The sequence below is a fragment of the Poecilia formosa genome, unplaced genomic scaffold (genome assembly GCF_000485575.1).
Source record: "Poecilia formosa unplaced genomic scaffold, Poecilia_formosa-5.1.2 Scaffold32, whole genome shotgun sequence".
NCBI lineage: Eukaryota > Metazoa > Chordata > Actinopteri > Cyprinodontiformes > Poeciliidae > Poecilia > Poecilia formosa.
The window spans coordinates 1,596,242-1,617,602 of NW_006799971.1; the positions used below are offsets into that span (position 1 = coordinate 1,596,242).

At 39.0% G+C, this 21,361-nt stretch overlaps 1 long non-coding RNA gene across 1 annotated transcript in view; it reads left to right on the forward strand.

Moving 5' to 3' along the window:
• Positions 1–19,776, forward strand: part of LOC107835945 (uncharacterized) — a 28,720-nt gene extending 8,944 nt beyond the window's left edge. Inside the window, exon 2 of the long non-coding RNA XR_001661789.1 lies at positions 19,561–19,776. This is a non-coding gene — a long non-coding RNA (uncharacterized LOC107835945). The remainder of the gene's footprint in view (positions 1–19,560) is intronic.
• The last annotated feature ends 1,585 nt before the right edge of the window (positions 19,777–21,361 follow it).

Genomic DNA, 21,361 nt, shown 5'->3' on the forward strand with positions numbered 1-21,361 from the left:
GAGCAGGTGGGGGTTTCCGAATGATATTATCCAGGGACAAATGGATCAGGAAGGGGGCTGGTGTTCGCCCGCTGGCTCTGCCTGGAGCTACCTTCTTACGTTTTGACGATCGTGCACAAGGTTCAGTGCAACTGGATCAAGGAGCAGATAGTGGGCGCAGTTGCTGGGACAGGTTCTGAAATCTTTGGAGCTGCTGTAAAGTGTAGTATAATGCTGTACAGGTGCAGTTAATACATGATCTACAATGTAGTGCTGCCAAGAGGTTTTACCAATATATGTGAGAAAACGTGGCAGAGTTTGGTTATTTTCCCCAAACCAAACAAAAACATGTAAAGTTATTGGGTTGGTTGAAGTTTGATCAGTCTGTACACAGGATTTTCAAGTCTTGTTACAAGATGGTTCTGATGGGCAGAAAGCTTTGAATTGCTTCTTTTGAGATATACATTTTTTTATCAATAATATTATGGTTTGATAAACTTCAGTCTGTGTTCTTATTGTTTGTTCAGCGTAGAACTACACAGTTGAGATTTTTACTCTTTAGTATCAAATGCATTCAGATTCCTCAAAGGAATATGAAGTGGCCCAGAAAATTATCAGCCATGAAGGACTCTAATCAGACACCAACTTCAGTGTCATCAGCCAGTTATGTTCTGAGGCAATGCACTGCAATAACACAAAATATTACCTCGTATTTTTGGTCTAGTTTCTTGTGCAAATATCTTAATACAGTTGGATCTTTTCAGCAATATATAGGAGCTTGTTTTAAGTCGATAATTCCTTAAAATTGATGAAAAAGTACAATTTCCACTGTCACTTGTGTAAGTGGAAAAATGTCATGTTATCAGTGATATAATCTGCGAGTGGAACACGTACTTATTCATCAATATTAAGGAATTATTAACTTGATTATTTTGTCCATAATCAAGTAATTCCCTGACTCAGTAGTTTTGATCTAAATGACTAGTTTTATTTAAAATCGCCTTATTTAATTTTGTAATTGTTCATAGTGATACATAATTTATACTTGCAGTAGTGGGAATGTTTTTTCTTCTCTACTCAAAAACATAAACTTACTGTTCAAACACAGCAAAGAAAATCCTGGTTAAGAATCTGATTTTGTTGAAAGTCTGAACATGTTGATGTGCGAGCGCACAAACACTGAGGAGACTTTATGCTGCAAAATATATCATTATTTTTAGTATTTTGTAATGTATTTATATTTGAGTGGAGTGCTGTTGACATTATTGTGAACAGCAAAAGGCTGTTTTTTTTTGTTTGTTTTTTTTTTTTTTTTTTTTTTTTTTTTTTTTTTTTGCTTTACTGAGAGAATAAGGTTTAATCAAGACGTACTATAATTTTTTTGTACCAAAATGTTATATTTAATTACGTATTTTTGGCTATAAGCAGTCATTTTTGTGGGTTTTATTTTAGGAAACCTTTATTTTTGACAACTGTTAATTTCTGAGATATTTTTATATAGACGCTAACCAAACTGAATGCTGTTCTTCATTTTGCACTGCAGTTCTCTCACTCAAAGCCCGTTGCAGAAGCAAAGGGAATGGCTAAAAAAGGCCAGAGAGTTTGGGATTCTGCCTGTGCTCCGGACTTCAGTCGGCCTCTAATTGAAAACTTCTAATGAGCTTGAAGGGAGCTCAGCCGAATCAGTCCAGCTTGACTCAATTTCCACATTAAAACCCACTTGGACTTGGACAGGACCAAACCGTGTGGAAACAGATTCTCACTCCCTCTGTTTACTGACTTTCTTATGAAGCTTCAAATGAAAGCTGTGCAAACATGCAAATGAAACGAACCAAATCAGTCCGTATTATTCATTTCTGCTGTGCGTGTAATCAGTCCGTTTAGAGTGGTGGGAGGAAACGAAAGGGGAAGGAAAAAAAAAAACACAATGCATGCATATTGCATTAGGGAGCAGACGGCTGGGGAGGAGCTCATTAATCAAAGGCTCACAGGCGCCGCTCATAACGTTGAACCAGCGGATGTTTTCAAAGACGTGGAGGCTTCTAATGAGCAATTTATCTCTACACAGTTTTTCTACAAAGTGGAGAGAGATCTATGGCCAGATATGTATTTAATTAGCTGTGCAAACATCTGAATGAGCAGCAGAGGTTCCTCCCATCATCGCTGCAGCACTCTGACTTGAAGAGAATCCTCTGGATGTTCCAGGGAGGTTCTGATGAAATTCCTCAGATGTCTAACTATACACAAATAAATGTGCAGATGAATGTCAGTTGTTTTTTTTGTTTTTGTTTTTTTTGTAAAAGAAACTCCCCCATAAACATCACAGCAGGCAGACAATCGGCTCCAGCTCAGTCAACCTAAACTGGTTCTGTTCCTCAGCAGACTGATATTGTAAATGTTTGAGGAACGCTGCACCTCTGCTGTTCTCTGAGTCGTTTGGCAGAAAGCTGGTTCAAAGGTGGTACATTTTTTTTTTTTTTTTTTGCTTGCCGAGACGGAAGAGGAAGATGAGGAAGAATAAATTATTCATCAGGCTCGCCTCCCTGCTGTTAAGAGTTTGTACAAACTGCTTTTGTAAACAGGACGGCATACCTCTGATCCAGATTCAGGGTTCTCTCTTTAGGTCAACCAATCAGATCCTCTCTTCTTGTTCTGGATTTAGGTCCCAGGTCATGTAAGGCGGTTGGTTTTGTGTGTGAATAAATTATAACTTCTGTGTTGGATTGGAGCTTTTATCTTGAAAAACCCAATGAAGACCAACACTTTTCATTTAAAGGGACAGCATTATGTATTTTCCAGCCACATAGTGCCATTTTATAATGCAATCAAGTAATTATTTAACCTTCAGTAAAGATAAATGAGTAACATTTTTGTATGTACTGAGTGTAAGCTGTAAATCAATGCTTTGGTGTTAGTAGGTTTAACTACTACCCCGCCTCTCGCCCAGAACGTTCGCTGGAGACGGGCACCAGCACCCCTTCCAAACCACTTGGGACAAGGGTGTAAAGAAAAATGGTTTAACTACTACATTACCGCTAATGAGTGGAACATCTTAGTTCGACTTCTGGCGAAAAAAACATTTTCCCTTTTGCCTTCCTTGACTTTATGTTCAGTCACTGTTTTTAGTTCCGTTTAGTTAGAAAAAAAAAAAAACTAGGATATTTTCGCAAAAGGTGGGAACCAACCTTCAACACAACAGGCAAGACTAATTATCAATTGATCAAATTTTTATATTTTTTTTAAGTGGAAAAAGCATTCTAAGTTTGAGTTTACATGAGTTTACTCTTGCAAAGGCCAGAGGAGCCATTTTCTCAATCATTTATGAAGATGAAGATGTTATGATTTATGAAGGTTCACGCATATCGACTGTGGTCGGGAAATGTTATTATGGCTTTATTAATTCAATGGTCATGTTATATGTCTATTTTGATGCTTATTAACTTTCCCATAATGAACTTACTGTCTGATCTAACACTCTGAAGGTTACTCTGATAGATACACCTGTAAGGGAGCCAGAAGGTCTCTCCCTGTGTTTCCCTTATATTTCATCCTCTGGTATAAAGACTTGTGTGGGACTCTGTAAATCAGAGGTGACTTGACTTTTTACTCTGACCTGTTGAAGAGTGTGTGATTGTGTAAGCTCTCATATCATGTACATAATATTAATAAACCTGACAGTGATTTTCACCTTAGCGGTGCTTGGATATGTTTTTACTGCCTCACTTGTGTGGTATGGTTTCGTTTAAGGTCTTTTATTCATATTTATCGGGCGTCCCAATACATGTGGATGATCCTTTAAAGTATGAAACTTTTTTATACACTTGTTGAAACTGTCACCATGTTGTAGCAGTTTGGTACGACACAGAAAATCTGTGAAAAAAAATCAAACTTCTGCTTTCTCCCAGTGCTAACAAGAAACAACCAATCAGAGCAAAGAGGCGGTGCTTAGCGATGTTAATCACCTTCAGTGTGGCGCTCCTCTTCTCCCACTTTCTCTCCTCCCCTGGCTGTCTGCTATGCTGCAGCTGGCATAGGTTGTTGTGAATGCTAATGCTAGTTAGCATGATCATTGATAGCAGATAAACGGTTTTCCTCTAACAGTAAGTTGTTTGTCTGTCATTAACACATTTAGCAGCGCATACATGATTTGATTGACAGCGATAAGACCCTCCTCCTGCCTCTGATTGGTTGTTTTTGGTCCGGAGCAGAGTGTTTCTTCAGACAACAATAGCAGCTCATTTCACAGTAGACCGTCACGACATGGTGACAGTTTTAACAAATATGTAAAAGAAATATATTTTTGATAAAAGTTACATACTGCAGCTTTAAGTGTTAGCCTAAATGTTAAATACAGGTCTGTCTAAGAAAACTGAAAAAGATTCTCTTCCATATTCCTTGCATTCTCATAGTTCATTCATATACGCCACCTTTTAAATCCCGAGAAACAGACCCTGAATGCAACCTGTGGGCTTTGCTGTTTCTTCAAATTCACTTTGAATCATCCTTTACCTCTTGCTAGTTCCCAGCAGAAACAATATCCAATATCCTGTTGGTTTCCTGCCAATAAGGATTAAGAAAGGGAAAGAAAGATAAAGCAAATTAAAGCTCAAAAGTCCAAATGAAGCCAGTACCATCATTCCCACGTGAAGCTTTTGTTGTATCATTTCACTCGGGGCGTGACATTCACAGGTACCTCCATCACCCCTCAGGAAGGAAACTTTGATAGGAAAATCATAAAAGTTTGCAGGTTTGTTGTCGTTTCAATTTAACTGCCAGTTCTGCATTTTTTAATACAGAACTCTGCATAATTTATGTACAGCTATGAATTAAATATGGCTTCTCACTGCAGTGATGGGAATTGAAAAAGATTTGACATTTGTTTTACACGTTATTTGCCTAATAGTCTGACAGTCCGGGGCATTTATAGAAGATGAGTGTCGAACTGGATGGAGATCAACCTTACTGTTGCTAATTTTCCTTCTGTGTTTTCTCAGCTTTTAGCGCCTGTTTCAAAGTAAGCACATGTAGCTCGGAAACAAAATGAAATTTCTTTGTTTAGTTTTGTTTTTTTTTCTTTGTATTTCTACGTTCCTTTTTGCTCTCCTGGATGCTCTCAGGCCCAGAATGATCATTCTGGTAGCAAACTGCTGCTCTGTTTTCTTTAGCAGTCCTCTCTGGGCCTCATTATAATCACTGCATGTTTATTGCTGGTGCAATCACACAAACTGGATCATAAAGTTCCTCTCCCTTCTGTCATCACACATCATGTTAGTTTGAATGTATGTTATGCTCCTGAAAACAACTAGACTGACACTTGTTAATTGTGACTATTAAGATGGTTTTTGATGTCAAAATACTTCAAAGAACTTTTGGTAGCAGCACAAAGTCTAGCGAGCACAGTCTAAGAAAATGGTGGCTTACTGGTTGCATTTTATAACTTTAGGGTAGAGTGAGTGCTTTCTAAGAATATTTGTGAAATGTAGTTTACCAGGGACTTTTTTGTTGTTTTTTTATATTGTCTTCCCTTAATTAGTGTTCTTTCACATTCATTTTTTTAAAACTTGCATTAAATTGTTTTTTATTAGGTGACCATAAGCCCAACAAAGGACTGATAAAGCAAATTAGCTAGCATGGGCCAAAAATGTTGTAATGATAGATTTTATTTGTTAGCACCTTTCAAGACACCCAAGGACATTTTACAAGGAAGAGAAAAGAACAATCCAAGAATGCACAAAAAAATGAAATAAGAGGTAAAAGGAAAAAACAAAAAACAAATGAGATTATAAAGAAAAGGCTAACTTGAGCAGATGAGTTTTGAGTTGCTTTTTGACAGTAAGAAGAGAGTCAATGTTGCAGATGTCTTGAGGTAGAGGGTTCCAGAGTTGGGTTGGTGCTGAGGACAGAGAACAGTGAGCTGGATAGCAGAGGAAGAACGTTGGATTGTGAATGAGTGTTGATGTTACGAACAAACTAGACCTGGTAATCTTATCAATGTGAGAGTGAAATTGCAAACTACTGTCAAGAATGACAGTCAGACTCTTAACCTGAGTGAAGGAGAAACCAAGGAGGGTGAAAGTGAGGAGTTTGATGAAGCAGTTAAGAAGAACTGAGCATCATCAACAAAGTAATAGAAACTGATATTGAATTTATGGAAAATATTGCCAAGAGGAAGAAGGCAGGTAATAAAAAGAAGGGGACAAGGACAGAATTTTGGGGCACACCTTAGCTAACTAGGAAAGTGTGAAAGCTGAAGGATTTGAGTTGGATGAACTGAGAAGGTCATTAGTGATTCTCAGGAGAGCAGACTGGGCTGTGACCGGGGTGGAAACCAGACTGGAATGGTTCACAGAATCAGTTTTTAGTGAAATGAGGATGGAGGCAACCGTTTTTAGCTTTTTCAAGAATTTTGGAGTCAAATGGAAAGTTGGAAAGGAGACAGAGATTATTGGAGATGTTAGGATCAGATCCAGAGTTTTTAAGACGTGGGGTGACAACTTTTGAAAAGAGTTGGAAAAATTCCAGCTGGGAGAGAGGAGCTGAAATAAAAAGAGAAAAAGGCAAGACTTTACAGGAGGTAGTGAAAAAGAACATAAGGGAATCGTAAGGTTCAGCAGAGTAAAAGTGAATAATGTTTGATATCTTTTAAAAAAACATTAATACATTAAATTAATTATTCACTTTTCTAAAACTTACTGGGTATTTTCTTGGAACTTACAGCAAGTAGTTGTTAAATTTCACAAAAGTAAACACTAACTTCTGAAAAGTACCCAGTTATTCGCATCAGAAACCTTTAAAAATAAACAATATGTTCATTAAAAAACCCCTGGGGTACATCGTCCAGAAATGTTTTTTTTGTCCAAGAATATTTACAACTCTTGAGAATTAAGCTAGCTATGAAATAACAGCTGTGAACATCTTGAGACAGAAGTGATTGTACAGCTTCTGATGAATGCTAATGATACACTTTGTAATACATCTGTTAGATGGGAAACCACAAGAACCCAACTTAATGTACCAGAAACTAGTTTTGCAGACCATCTTTAACTTTTAGAATAAAAAGGTTGGATTTGGTAAGTATCCTCAGATTTCAACTAAATAATGCATCCTGCTCGTTTCTATCAAGTATCCTCTGTTTAATTAAAATCTCAATCAAGCAACAAAGGGAAACAGTATACATTTCCAGATTTCTTCTATTTCTTCCATGCTAAATGAAAAGCAAAAGTATGAAAAAACCAATCAGTCCCTCCTGGAATCTGTACTGTTCAACACACTGCACTGAATGCAGCCAGAAAACCTAAAGTTAAATACAGTGAAAATTACACACTACAGCAAGCATAAAGCTTTGATGATGAATAAAAAGTTATGACAAATTAAGAGGAGCATGAACAACTCGGCGATTAAAGACAGTGACGGATATTTTAAAAGTAGTCGGATACAAGACCGTGCTGGCTTTTGGACTTTGTTTTGATTTCTTATCAGTGTACAAGAGTATTGAGAGTCTTGAGGTGGAAGACAACGATGTCCCCTGGATAAAAGCTCCTAATCTGGCTTCCATAAATGAGGATAATGGGTGTGTGCCTCCAGTCCAGCCCTGCTGCTCTGACAGCCCGGTCTGCTTCACAGGGCTCATTACCATCCTCTGAGCCCTCCTCGTCTTTTCTACACTCTTGCTTTCCCTGCTGTCTGGGCCGGATCCCTGACTGCCACTCCCATCTATTTGTGGGTCTGTCCACTGCCCTGAGTGGCAGGTAATTATCAGCGAGGTGACAGCAGGCTATTCCAAGAGCTGAGAGGTCATCAAGGTGCTTTCTGGTGCGCAGTTTTCCTGGACTAACCGAACTTTCTCCCATTGAGAGACGGTGGGGGGTGAACTCATCTTCCATCACCTGACTTACACAGACTGAGGAGATTCACCTTGTCTTACCTGTTGCTAGTTCAAGTGGGCAGGAATGTAGGTACTTTAACTGAAAAATGTAAAAACTGTTAATGTGAAACAATAGAAAAAATGTGTTGAAAGGAAGCTAGATGCATTGCAGGGAACGTATTATACAAAATTTGCATTTTGCACATTTTTATGCTTCTATTTGGGTTCCTACTGCTTCTAAAAACAACCCAAGCCATTCAACAAAAAAAAAAACAAAAACATCCAACTGGTTTTTGACAGTAAGTTAATATTTTACGGTGTCTGGAAAATGAGCCATTTCAAAAACCTTTGGAATATACTGTCACAAATCAGCGGGTACTCCTCCGTTACTCAGCAACCCTGTCGCCTAACAACCCAAGCAGAGCTCCAGCGCATTTGGTCAGCTGGTTTTGCCTCTGTATACGCTGTACAATGGCTGCTGGAAAAGATAAATGTTTTGTTGTTGACTTGCATTCCAGAAACCACACGCTTGAATCTTAATGGTTGTGTAGGATACTCCACTTCTGCTTTTCAAAGATGTATGGTTGTATAATATTGCAACTTTTTGCAGCTATGTTCATGTTTGAGTGTAAACGTTGGGGGCGTAGCCAGCAGCTTATTTAGATTTAAAGTGACAAGACGCCCTAAAACAGCTCATAGGCAGAACGGAGCAAACTAGAATCTCATCTAAGAATGATTTCATGCAACAAAAAACATTTAATGAGCATGTTTTATATTGCCCAGAGACGTTTCCTAACGGAAGTAAAATGTGTCACCATTAAAGTGATAGGTATAATGGTGTATTCACACCAAACGCATTTCGGACATCTGGTTTACATTCAAAGTCTATGTGGAGGCACGTCGAGGGTCCGTTGTGGAGCGTCTAATACAAGCCATGTGGAGCATTTTGAGTGTTTCACGTCTCCGACGAATTGGTCAGCAATGGAAAACGATTAGAGTGATTTTTGATGCGTCTGACGTGCCCTCTGCTTCCACATAGACTTTGAATGTAAACCTGACACACCTGATGCGTGAGACGCTAGGTGTAGAGTAAAATGTTCAAAGTGCACATGTGTCAAACTTGAAGCGTCGGACGCGTTTGGTGTGAACGCACCATAAGTAGAACATCTAGACAAATGGAGCGGAAGGAGTATTTTAATAATAGAAACAATAGGCCAGCAGATCAAACTGTCCTTATTAAGGAGAAACTTCCAGTTAGAACTTGCTAGCTCTTGCTTGTTCATAGTAAAATTAGCCACATCATATTTTTGGGGAGGTACAACCAATGCAATCAGGTTGTAATCATATTATAAGTAAATTTTTTTTTCCACCATGTATCTGCTCCCAATTCCCCCCACCCCCCCTAAAAAAAAAACAAGGAACAAAGTCAAGCCCCAGTTCTGTTCAGCGTGGGTAATACCAACATGTCTTCTGTTTTCTTCTCCTCAGACGAGTGTTATCGTACGCATCCACTCTGGTTACATAAGACCAAGTGGCCTTTATTTAGCTTGAGAAGGCTCCAATTTGAGGTGCGGCATAAACCAGGCAGGGCTCTGAATGACGCATGTAGGCACAAAGAAGTGGAAACATTTCCAGTTTTGGTACTGGGAGTCACCAACACGGTGGCAACGTGTTTCAAACCGGGACATCTGGCGCCTCTCATGAGAAAATAAATCAATATCTGTCTTGTGAATCAGATGTTTGAACATGAAAGCAGAGCTCAGGAACCTTGGGGATTGAGGGAGGCTGGGTAAAAAAAAATAACTTTAAAAAGAGAAACGCGGTCAGTACTTTGAATCTGTGACAGACACGTGAGGGCGTGGTGGGATCCACCAGACAAACACCACAGAACAATCTGGAAACTGCTGAGTCATCTTGACTTGAACCACACTGCCATGTAAAGCCATCATTTACTAACAAGACGGTGGCTTTTCCACCAGCTGACCCGAGTTCCTACCCTCACACTTTGCTGACATGAGCTTTCCTCATCTTAAAATTACATTACTATTCATTTCCGCCGCACGATTTGTAGACGCAGCAGCAGGCAACACAAGGCTTGAAGTTCCCCGCCTGCGGCTCCGTGATGGATCTGCACCCTGCGCTCCGATTGATATGCAACAACTGTCTTCAGATAGGCTTCTGCTACTGCTGCTGGAGTGGATGAAGAAGAAAAAAATAAAGCACGTGCAGGCAGGCAGGCGCAGAGCTGCAGCAGAGACTCGGATAAAAAACCCCCAGCTTACTTTGTGATCCCACTTCTCTGTTGAGCCCTCGAAAAACAGAGCAGAGCTGCACTCTGAGCTGAACAGACCCGCGGATGTAGGCTGTTAATCTAATGTAAACCTGCGGCTGCTTTGCATTCAGCTCCCTTTTTAACTCATACACTCACTTCATTTGAGATTCAGAGTCAGAGAGGACGGTCTCTAGATACGGCTGGATTTCCCGCAAAAATCTCTCCCAACAAAAGGCTTTTCTGGGAATGGAGGCCAGATAAATGATGTCTGCCATTTTTGGTCAAAGTGTTTTTTAACAGTAAAGTGGGCTGTGGTCCAATCAAAATGACTCGCTGACCTCGCTGTGTTTTTCAGATGAAGTTGATGTTCTCGGTGCTCCTCTTCATCACCATTTTATCTGCTGTTTCTATGGTGAACACATCATCACCGCCTTTCAAAAGTATTCATACCCCTTGACTTTTACTGTATAAAACTGGATTTATACTGACTACGTTACATGCAGGTTGACTGTTAAATTATTAGGTGACTGAATAGATAAGTGAAGGATGCTGGTTGCCCTGGATTAACTGTCAAAGTGAGAGTTCATCTATTAAATTAACTGAAGATGAATACATAAACTAAAGGGTACAGACATTTTTTCAGAGGTGTCTTTGTCAGCCTGCCTCTTTATTATTAAATACAATATAATTTCAGATTTTTGTGTAATTTTTGTCCGGGTTAACATAAAAATGAGCTGCTATTGTTGCTGGTTAATTAAACTACAAAAAAATAATTGTGTTGATTTACAAATATGAAAATTTGAGCCAACGTTTGTCCAATGATAAGACTCCTGTTATGGTAGAATTTACCAATATTTTATTTTATAAGATTTTTATCCGATTACTCGATTAATCATCAGAATAAATTGATAGAATACTTGATTACTAAGATAATCTTTTACAGCAACCCTAATATATATTTGCACATTAGCTAGGGCTATCGATCGATGATTTTTAATTGGATTAAAACAACTTTGCTGTGAATTAGCCATGACTAATCATTATAAAAAAGGGACTGAGTTAATGAGTTGTAAATGCTTGTCTATTTATTAAAATATGATCTAACAGGCAAAACATGGGATCATTTCTCATGTCTGTCATGCTTTTATATTTATCATTGTTCATGTTTTTCTATTTGTGTACAGCAGCTTAGTGTTGCTTCAGTTGTGAACGGTAAAATGCACGCAAAATGATCCTTTGGTATGTAAAATGTTGTTTTGTCTACAACAGTAAAATAATTCTGGGGTTTTTTTTGTGTGCTGTGAGCGACAACGCAGCACAGAGGAGGAGGAGAGGAGAAGAGAGTGGAACCATTTTCAGAGATGACTTTTTTAAGAAATGATACATCAAACCCAAAGAGAAGCAGCTGAAACAGAAGGAAATCACATTCAAAGTACACAAACCTATGCAATTAATCCCACATTAAAAAGAGATTAACGGCGTTAAAAGAATGTGAATTAATGCAGGATTAATGATTCATTTTGACAGCCCCATAAGATGTATGTAAATTCCAAGTGATGTGAATACTTTAGTAAAATGTTGCCTTCATGTTAAATAAATAAACCCTTCTACATCAAAGCCAGAACTACGTCGCCTTTAAAAGGTGACTAAAGAGGATTCAACAGTTTACATAAACCTCAACATATATACGAACTGTAAGCCTAATCAATACAGGCAAAAACATCTTCTTAAATGAAAGTCATTACTTTGACAAATCCACTATTTAAAGCACTAATTAATTACATGCAAAGCTAATGTCCCTAATAACGGAAAGCAGGCGAGAAGAATGGAGGAACGATGATGGATCCATTTACTGCGGCTGAGAGGGGATGAGAACAGATGGGTGTTGGTTTTGCTCGTTCTGCTGCGTCTTTCCGAAGCTCAGTTCAGTGTCCCGCCCAGACCGCTAAGCTGCGTAGCAGAGGCGTGGTGTCAGCCGTCTGCCAGCCGATGGCAACAACTTTGTTTAGGGAGGTAAATGAGTCTGTTGGAGCTCCTGCAGGGGCCATCTGTTGACGTAGGCTCGGTGACAGCCATAGCAAAGATGTAAAGCTCCTGCAGCACTGCTTGTTTGATTATAAAAAGCTACAAGCGCGCGCGTGTGTGTGCACACTCACACATCTGCATGCTATTGTTTTTGGAATGCAGGATAAGTGTGTGTTTGAGAGCATTAAACATTCATCCTTGTTGTGCCCCTCAGACGCCATCATTGCATCTAAGCCAAGACAGTTAAGCATCTGTGTTTCAAAGACAGTAAACACAAGTTGTTCTCTGGAAAGCAAGAGCCTTTTTATTCATAAATAATGATGCGGCTCATTTGTTTGGGGCAATTGTTCTCTCAACAGAATTTGGAAGTTAAAAAGTTTTGTAGACATTTTTTTGTTGTATGTTTTTAAGAGTTACAAAGAAGATTCCATTTAAATTGAGGTCCAGGATCCTTAGAGAGGTGGATGAAAAATTCACCATCTCTGATTTAAAAAAAATCTCTTTGTGGTAACGTCTTAAAACAATAACAATTTCATCATGTCTTATAGTCAATGTTGTCTTTATGTTAAATTAGGCTTATTATTACTGCCCCTTTAAACAGGGGCAGTAATATTACTGCCCCTTTAAACAGCTTGTTTAAAGGGGCAGTGTTATTTGTTTTCCAGACTCAGTGCCATTTTGTAACACAATCAAGTAACTATGTTACTTGATTGTTGTTATAAAAATACTATATGTATGCATCAGGAAGTCATCACAACATGGCTCCTCTACTAACCCTTTAAAAACGTTTTTACCAGTGTTGCTCTGAGAAGTGGCTCCTATAATGAGCTACACACTTCCATCAGGTATTTGCTAATACCTGATGGATTTTTGCTAATTGCTGCTGGCTAGTCTGAAGGAGCTCAGTGGGTGGATTCATGCTGCTCTGTGAGGAGGAAGCTTGGAAAGTGCAGCTCGGAGGAGGAGCTTCATTCTCAAAGGTGGAGCTAGGTTCACCCAGGCGTTTTGCACAGCTGAATGGTTGCCATGGAGATTAAAGGATTTCTCAACATACATCAAGGCAACACTCCAACTATGTTTTTGAAGAGGAAATAACATTAGAACATGATGTAAAGCTCAAATAAGTCGATTTTAAATGACACTGTCCTTTTAAGACATAAGAGATGGCCTTTTTGTTTTTCTTTTTTGCAATAATGAATCTTTGAATGAATAAATAAATAATTATTTGGCTCATGTTTATGTATATATATAAAAATACAAATTTAGAAACACCATTTTGACCATCCCATGCTACATTAAATATCAGATACTCAGGACTGGTTTCTGTTCTCCTAATATTAATGGCTTATTTCCTTTTTTTTAAATTTGCATTTATCATGTTCTGCAACTGGAAAACCTATTTTCCCTTCACATCAGAAGGACCCAGACCGTGCCGTCGTTTTCGTTTAATGCCGACCGACCAATAAGACCCTGCAAAACCTCTCAGTGTGTGACTTGTCCTCCCCTGACTCCAGAGAAAGACACAGATCCAAGCCGGCCCGGCACAAACAGGCGACTGCAATCGATGGGCAACATAAACACACAGCAGCTGTGTTCTTCCCTGCTCTTTATCTATTGCTCCAAAGCACCGGGAAGCTAAATAACCTTTTAGCAGGCCCAGGCAGGCGAGACAGATGACTCGCCTAAATGAGTCTTCTGCTGATGCTGGGCCTTAAATCAATGGAGGTGGCAGGCATTGAAATGAAGCCCCTGCAGCTCTTGCTCATGGTTTTCCTTCAGTACAGCCGGAGGAGTCGGCCGTTCCTCTTCTCGGGTTTTCATGTTTTATCTCTGGCGCGCTCGTTCAGTCATGATTTGGCCATGAGCAAAGTTACGATCGACTCTCGCTCCGATTCGCCAGGACGGTCCTAAATATTTAAAGATTAACGCTTTTAGCTGTTCTACATCCCCAAAATGTGAAAACTTAAATTGTGATTTGAATTATAGTTGTGTGCATTTTTGTCAACATTTTTCCTAATTTTGAAGTTTGCATACTCTGAATAAAAAAAAAAATAAAAAAAAACTTTTTTTTTCTTCACTGTCTGAAGTTAAATCAGAGCAAAATTCTCTTGTTTTTGGTTGGAATTACCACAACTATTTGTATTTGCTAAATGCCTAAAAAATGAGTGAAATATGTCAGATTTCTTGTTAGGCGTTTATGTGTCGTGGAGGATCCAAGAGCAGAAATGTAGTGAAGCAAGGATTCTCTATTTACAGCTTACAGCAGGATGACAGTCAGCACAGGAAGTAGGATGGAGATAAAACGAAGGACTCTGTGAGACCGAAGGCAACCTGAAGAGCTTAAATACTAAGGAAGAGTTGGAAATGACAAAAGGGGCTAGAAAAGCTAATTACAGGCGAGTAGATGCAGCTGGGGAAGGACACAGGAGTGACAAAAAGGAAAAGACTGAAACTAGCTGCGTTTCCACTGACTGTAATAATTGCAGAATTTGACATTTTGAAAATAAATTTGCTTACTGGACATCCTGCTAGTTTTTTTTATTTTTTATTTATTTATTTTCCTTCTCCGTATCAAAATTATTTTATTTTGCAAAAAGTGAAATGGAAACACTTTTTTTGCATCGCACGAGTCACATGATCAACAACCGGATGTTGACACTGGTACAAACCACAAAGAAGACGACAGGAAGTAGTTGGAGGATGATGGCACAGCATGTTTTTTAATAACTTATCGCATGAAGAAACTTATTCACGTGTGATTTTAATTGCATTTCATATTTAGTGGAAACAGCAAAACCTTGTTCTTTTTTTCACATTAGTAGAATATCCAAAGTTTTGAGAATATTTTCTGTAGTTACTGATGCTTAAATAATAAACAGAAACTAGAGACCAGCCAAATTGACAAAAGAGATCAATTACAATGACAACACAGGAAAACGGTCAATACAGAAATGATCAAGAGAGAAAATAACTGAAGCGAAAAGTTCAAGCATGCCTGCGGGTCATTAGGCTGTACGTCACTCTGAAGCTTTATTTTTCCCCTGCGCTGTTTGGTGTGTGTTCTTACTGCTGCTGCTTTATGTACATCATGTCAGCCGACACTGATGGAGTGGCTTCTGAATTCTTCTTCACATTCTACTGCCTGTACAGGTTTAGCTGAAGATTTTGCAGGATGAAGGAAAAGGTTCCCACTGGAAAAATAAGAAGCTGTAATTTTCTGCAACAGAACTATAAAGCAATATTTTTTTTCACTGTGGCTTCACTCCAACTTAGTAAAGTGACTCCAGACTGTGAAAAGGTTGAGCTGTAAAAAGTATTAATTCATTTCACCAATGCAGACTTCAGCTTTCACTGCATTTGAACTCTCATATTGATTAATTATTGAACTGCTGATTCTTTTGCAGAAGTTACACTCTGAAGCAGCATTGAAGTTGCAGTATTATGTAAAACATACCTGAAATGTTGCCTTGATTCCTTCATGCATGTTTGAGAAACCCTTGAATCTCTATGGCAACCATTCAGCTGTGCAAAACACCCTGGTGGATCTAGCTCCACTTTCTAGGTGCAGCTCCTTTGCAGGCCTGTCGTTTCCCTCCCATGTGACTCCCTCAGCTCCTTCAGACTAGCCAGCAGCAATTAGCAAACACCTGGTGGAACTGCACATTATCTAAGCTCATTATAGGAGCTACTTCTTCTGAAACGCTGATAAAAATCCTTGTTAAAGGGTTAATAGAGGACCCATGTTGTGATGACTTCCTGAAGGCGGAGTTTTAGATAGAGCAGGAGTTCTTAAAGAGACAGAGGCCCAATTTCAAAGGGGTTAAATTATGAATTCTATTCTACATACATCATTTTTAAAACAACTGAAGGTAACATAGTTACTTCATTGTGCTATAGAATGATTCTATAATACTGCCCCTTCAAAGTCTGCTTCAGCCTTGAGAGGATTAAAACCCCAAAATTACTTTTGACTGGAGGATTTTTTTTTCCGTCTCCACACACAACTGAAAATACAAGTATTACATTAATAGTGAATAACATTTAAAGAGCAACACAATATTTGAACTGCAGAGAACTTTAAACAGACATCACCCTCCAGGTTCATAATCTCTTGTCTCCCAAAACAGTTGCAGATGCACCTTTTCCTGTAGGAAAGGTAACCTGGAAAAAGCTAAACCTAGAGCCTTTTGAAAGAGTTCATCCATCCATGCACAGAGGAACTTGCAAATTCCAAACACAAAGACCCCAAAAAGAAGAAAGAAATGTGATAATTTAAGACTTTTTCGCAGGACACAGTGTGTGTGTGTGCGCATGTGTGTGTGTTTTTTTGTTTTGTTTTTTGTTTTATTGCCCTGGAGAGTTTTAACTTGCCTTTTTGGAGCTCTGCCCTAATTTTTGCAATAAAATTGTGTCTGCTTTCAATTACGGCCATCTGAACTGCGCTGTTTTGTGAAACCGCGCTGTGTAAATGAGCCTGTGTCTCCATAAATTTCTGTCCCGGTCAAAACATTATTTGTCTCCAGTTTGGTCATTTGATGTTTTGCATGCTGAGACATTCAGAAAGCCTGACCTGCTGTGTTGGGGCTTTTTATTGAGATGCAAATGTTGTCCCAGGGATTTTTAGCTCCCAGTCAATGGTTCATTGTATTTGCCTGACTTCTTGGGCTCCACAAATTTATGGTGTTGTTTGTGACTCTAATAGATCCACCAGGGCGCCGGGTGTGTGGAAGCTGTTTGTGCACATTTGATCTGAAACACTGGATGGAGTATTTGTACATTTCTCCTTTATTTCTGTCTTTTAGCTTCATGACAAATGTCTTTAACGTGGCAATCCATCACTTTGCATGATGGCAATTTATAAAACCTAATTTGGTATCAAGAAAATAATGGGCACTCGGAGATTTGATCATTAATACTTAATGAATAATTTTCCAAATGCTGAAAGTGATGGCATGCTAATAACATGAAAGCAATTTACTTTGACAGGTGGCAAATGAGGTTCAGAGAGACTGGATGGATGGATGGACAGGCAGATCTGTCCGTCTGTCTTGTAATCAATGGAAATCTTAATAAAAGTAAAGGAGCAATCTTAGCCTATCTGCATTACATCATTGTCAATTTAGAAAAGTTACTGAACCTGTTTCATTAGCTGCATTTTTATTGACCAGACAATTGTGAAATTTGACATATCAAAAATAAAATAAATGTGCTCAGTGGAAATGTGTCCATTTAGAAAAAGCTCTCTTTTTTTTTTTTTGATAAGTTTTGGCACTCAGATGAGGTGTTTTTTCTTTTTTTCTTTTTTTTTCTTTCCTTTGGCCATATTGAAATTAGAATATCTCGCACATTACAATGGAAACACTTTTTTTTCACTTCACACACAAGTCACATGACCAACGACCAGATGTTGCCACTGGCGCAAACTACAAAGAAGAAGATGACAGGAAGTAGTTGAAGGGATGTTTTTTGATATTGACGTTTTGCGCATATTTGTAATTGAAGCACAACTAGTACTGACCTCCTCTGTCCTCCATGTTACATTATTGCCTCCCTTGCATGGTCTTTTACTTGAATTCATCAATAGTTCTAAAGATATTACCCCTCATAATCAAACACCTGTTCTAGAAGTCAGCTCATATTCATAACTGCCCTCCTCCCCTCCCACCTACCACACTGATGCTTTGCTCTTTCTTGCTTTGAGGTTCAAATGAAATGTGGCCGAGTGACAAAACTGTCAATCAAAACATGTTTCGTGACCACCGGCGTGCCCGGTGTGAAAACGTCCGTGGCTCTGCGGCCAATGTTCCATGAAGAGGCAGCAGCAGCCGGCCTGACTCGACTGTAAATAAGTTACAAGACTCTCTCTGAACTCAAGAAAATGGTCTCAATGCAACCGTGTTGCGCCGCACTCAGAGCCACTGCTGAGCTCGTGAATACGGACAGCCTATTTGTCAAGTCTTTCAATTACGAGCGTTTAATTGTGCGGTGTGCCCAGCCAGGAATGTGGGTTTTTAAGATGTATAAATACATGGTAAACACCCTTATTTACCTCGGTGTTCTCAAACATAATCACCAAGCTTGGCTCCACACTCTGTGCTCTGCATGAAATTAGCTGGCTATTGATTCCTCCGACATTTCCCCACAGTTCTCAACATCACAGGGCTCTAATTGGCAAACTTACAGAGTTTCAGACAAAGTGACAGTTTTGTTTCTAAGAGTTTTTTTTTCTCAGTTTGAGAGAGATTGCACAGAAACTGTGCAGTCTTTTTTTATTTATTTTGATCACATTTTACATCGCTTGCTGTTCTTGATGTGACATTTGGTGACATTTACCGCAGGAATTTGAATGACTGAGTCTTAACATGAAAGGTCATGCCATTCATGAGAGTTTGCCCACTAGAGTTGCCTTATGTCAACATTTCCTGAGTTGTGCAGAGTGTACACACAGTGTTGTTTGGGCTCCTTCTGTTATGTCTGATTATTTTTTTACACTTTGAGTCGGGTTGTAGTTGTTGTTTTCAACAGGCTGTAAAATCCCACAAATAGTTCTCGTATAATAAACTAACACTAACCTGTCACTGTATGCATGCTGGGTATGAGGGATTGCTGCAAAGTCAATGACAACGCAACGCCCCCTGCTGGTCCAGACAATGGAATAACATATTGCTATTCTGAGGTTCCCTAGATAGAAAACTGTCACAATATTGGACTGTTTAGGTTTTGGGTTTCATTTGTGTTCATACTTTATTTCCTTGTTTATGTAAGCTGAGATCTTTACCTGTTAAATTATTTCTATTTAGTTTCTCTGTTAATTCGTACTTTACATATTTTGTGTATTTTATGGCCCCTTCAGTAAATACTTTGTTTAACCACCTATTTCTGCTTGGGATGCACCGCTCCACTTTTTTTCACTTCTGATGCCGATACAGATATCTGAGGTTTAGCATCAGCTGATGGTTCTGGATTGACTTAATTATATGATAAATGCACCAGCGCAGTACACTTATACATTCACAAACTTGGTCAAACATGTAAAAATAAACAGCAACAAACCTTTCGAATGGTTCAGAAAGTGCAATTAGGAATTCTAAATATAATATAAAATAAATAAAGCATGACGTCACTCAGAGCACAAGGTATAGATCTAAACTGTACACAACAGGCACCAATACCTGATCAGCTCTGATTAATTCTTACCTTCTCTGATCTTTATTTTTGCAGATCTTGGGCACGACGAAGAATAAACCGCTGCCTCTTGACTCCAGAGATAAAACAAATAGCTTAATGATTACTTTCTTTAGTCTGCATTTTAGAATTTTGGCACCAAACGTCTGCAGAAATGTCCAATGCCAAAATGTTGATTTGTCGTATTTTGTTTTCGTAAATTGCACTTTATAAAATTTGGGGTTTCTCTCACCAGACTAATGGGAGTGTGAAGTTTGGCAGTGACCGTAATTGGACGGGGACCGCGAGGGGACACTTCTGATGCGGCAGACAAAGACGAGGGAAGCACGGCTGAGCAGCGCCGTCTGTGGGAGCTCTTATCTAAGGAAGAATCAATGTGTGCTTCTGGCCCCACTGAGGCCTCAGTGAGGCTACATTAGCAGAACTAATTAAAGCTCATTTTAAAAGTTAATTTGCAGCTGCTTCATTGCTGCTGTTTGCTTCTCCTCTTTTTCTTTCGTCTCCACATCGGCTCATTGATGGAGTCATCGCTATATTCGTAGTCCGTTAATAAGTGTTAGCAATCAGCATGTGCTACACTACTCAAATTACCGATTCAAATTACATCCAGGCGTATTCATGCCATTCATCCAAAAGTTCCTAAGCTCGTCAGAAGTTGTTCTAGATTTTCCAGAGCTAAATAAAAGAATTTTGAATATCCACATATGAGAATATCCAGTCGGCCAGCGTCCGCTTAGCTGAGTTTTGGTTGCAGTTTTACAAGATAAGATAACAACACGATCCAAGATTTTTCTGCTGTGGGATTTTTCCCAGAAGCCAAAGCTGCCTGGTTAGATTTTCAACAAGGAGGTTTGACCCAACTTACCAAGTTCAAAGGCAGAGGGAGCAAATACTGAAGAAATACATGTAAACCTTTGATATGGAAGACATTTTCTCTCATTTTTGAAACGTTTAGCAAATAACATTAATTAGGCAATTCTAACTGACCTGATGCAAGATGTTAGTTAACTTCACAGTGAAAAAAAAAAGTGGATGTATCTTTTTATTCTGAGTATGTAGCTTTAGCATGTACAGGTCAGAGGACATGTCTGAGAAATTCTTCATTTTAAACTCTTTAGACACTTGAGAAACGACTTGTGAACATCTCTGCAGGTGAAGCCCTGATCTGCTAACACATCTCCTGGTCCATTCTTTCATCCTGCACTCATTAACAGGGAAGCTGTGCACCTTAAATTATGTAAAGTAAACTTTTTTGAGCTTCACATCATGTTATGATGTGGAGTGTTGCTTTGATTCTTTCATGCATGTTTGAGAAATCCTTTAATCTCCTGTGGCAACCGTTCAGCTGTGTACAATGGAAGGGAGCACCACCTTAACACACTCACAGAGCAGCTGTGCCACTCAGTTCCTTCAGACTAGTCAGCAGCAATTAGCAAACACCTGGTGGAACCGCACATCTGCTGAGCTCGTTGTAGGAGCCACTTCTCAGTGCAACCCTGGTAAAAACCTTGTTAAAGGGTTAATAGAGGAGCCATGTTGTGATGATTTCCTGAAGGTGGAGTTTCAAAAAGAGCAGGAGTGTTTAAAGAAAAAGAGGCCCACTTTCAAGGTGTTAAATTATAAAGTAAAATTTCTTTTAAATCATGTTTCATATATATATATATATATATATATATATATATATATATATATATATATATAGCATTTTTATTATAACTGAATGTAACATAGTTATTTGATTGTGCTCTAAAATGACACCGTGTGGCTGGAAAACACATGAAACTGCCCCTTTCACTCCTCACCCTCAGCCCAACCCTTCACTCGGCTCCGATTTAAAGAAGCTGACCTTAAAGTTACGACTTAAAGAAAACAAAAAAACTCCATATAAACAGCTCAGAATTTGTCTTTGGTCCCACAACAACTCCAGTGTAGCACCATGCAGACTCAGCACCAGCTCACGTATTGGTTAACGCTGGTCCAGACAACTCCTCTGAGATGTTCTCTGTCTCGCACACAGAGCCTGTCCTCATTGGGAA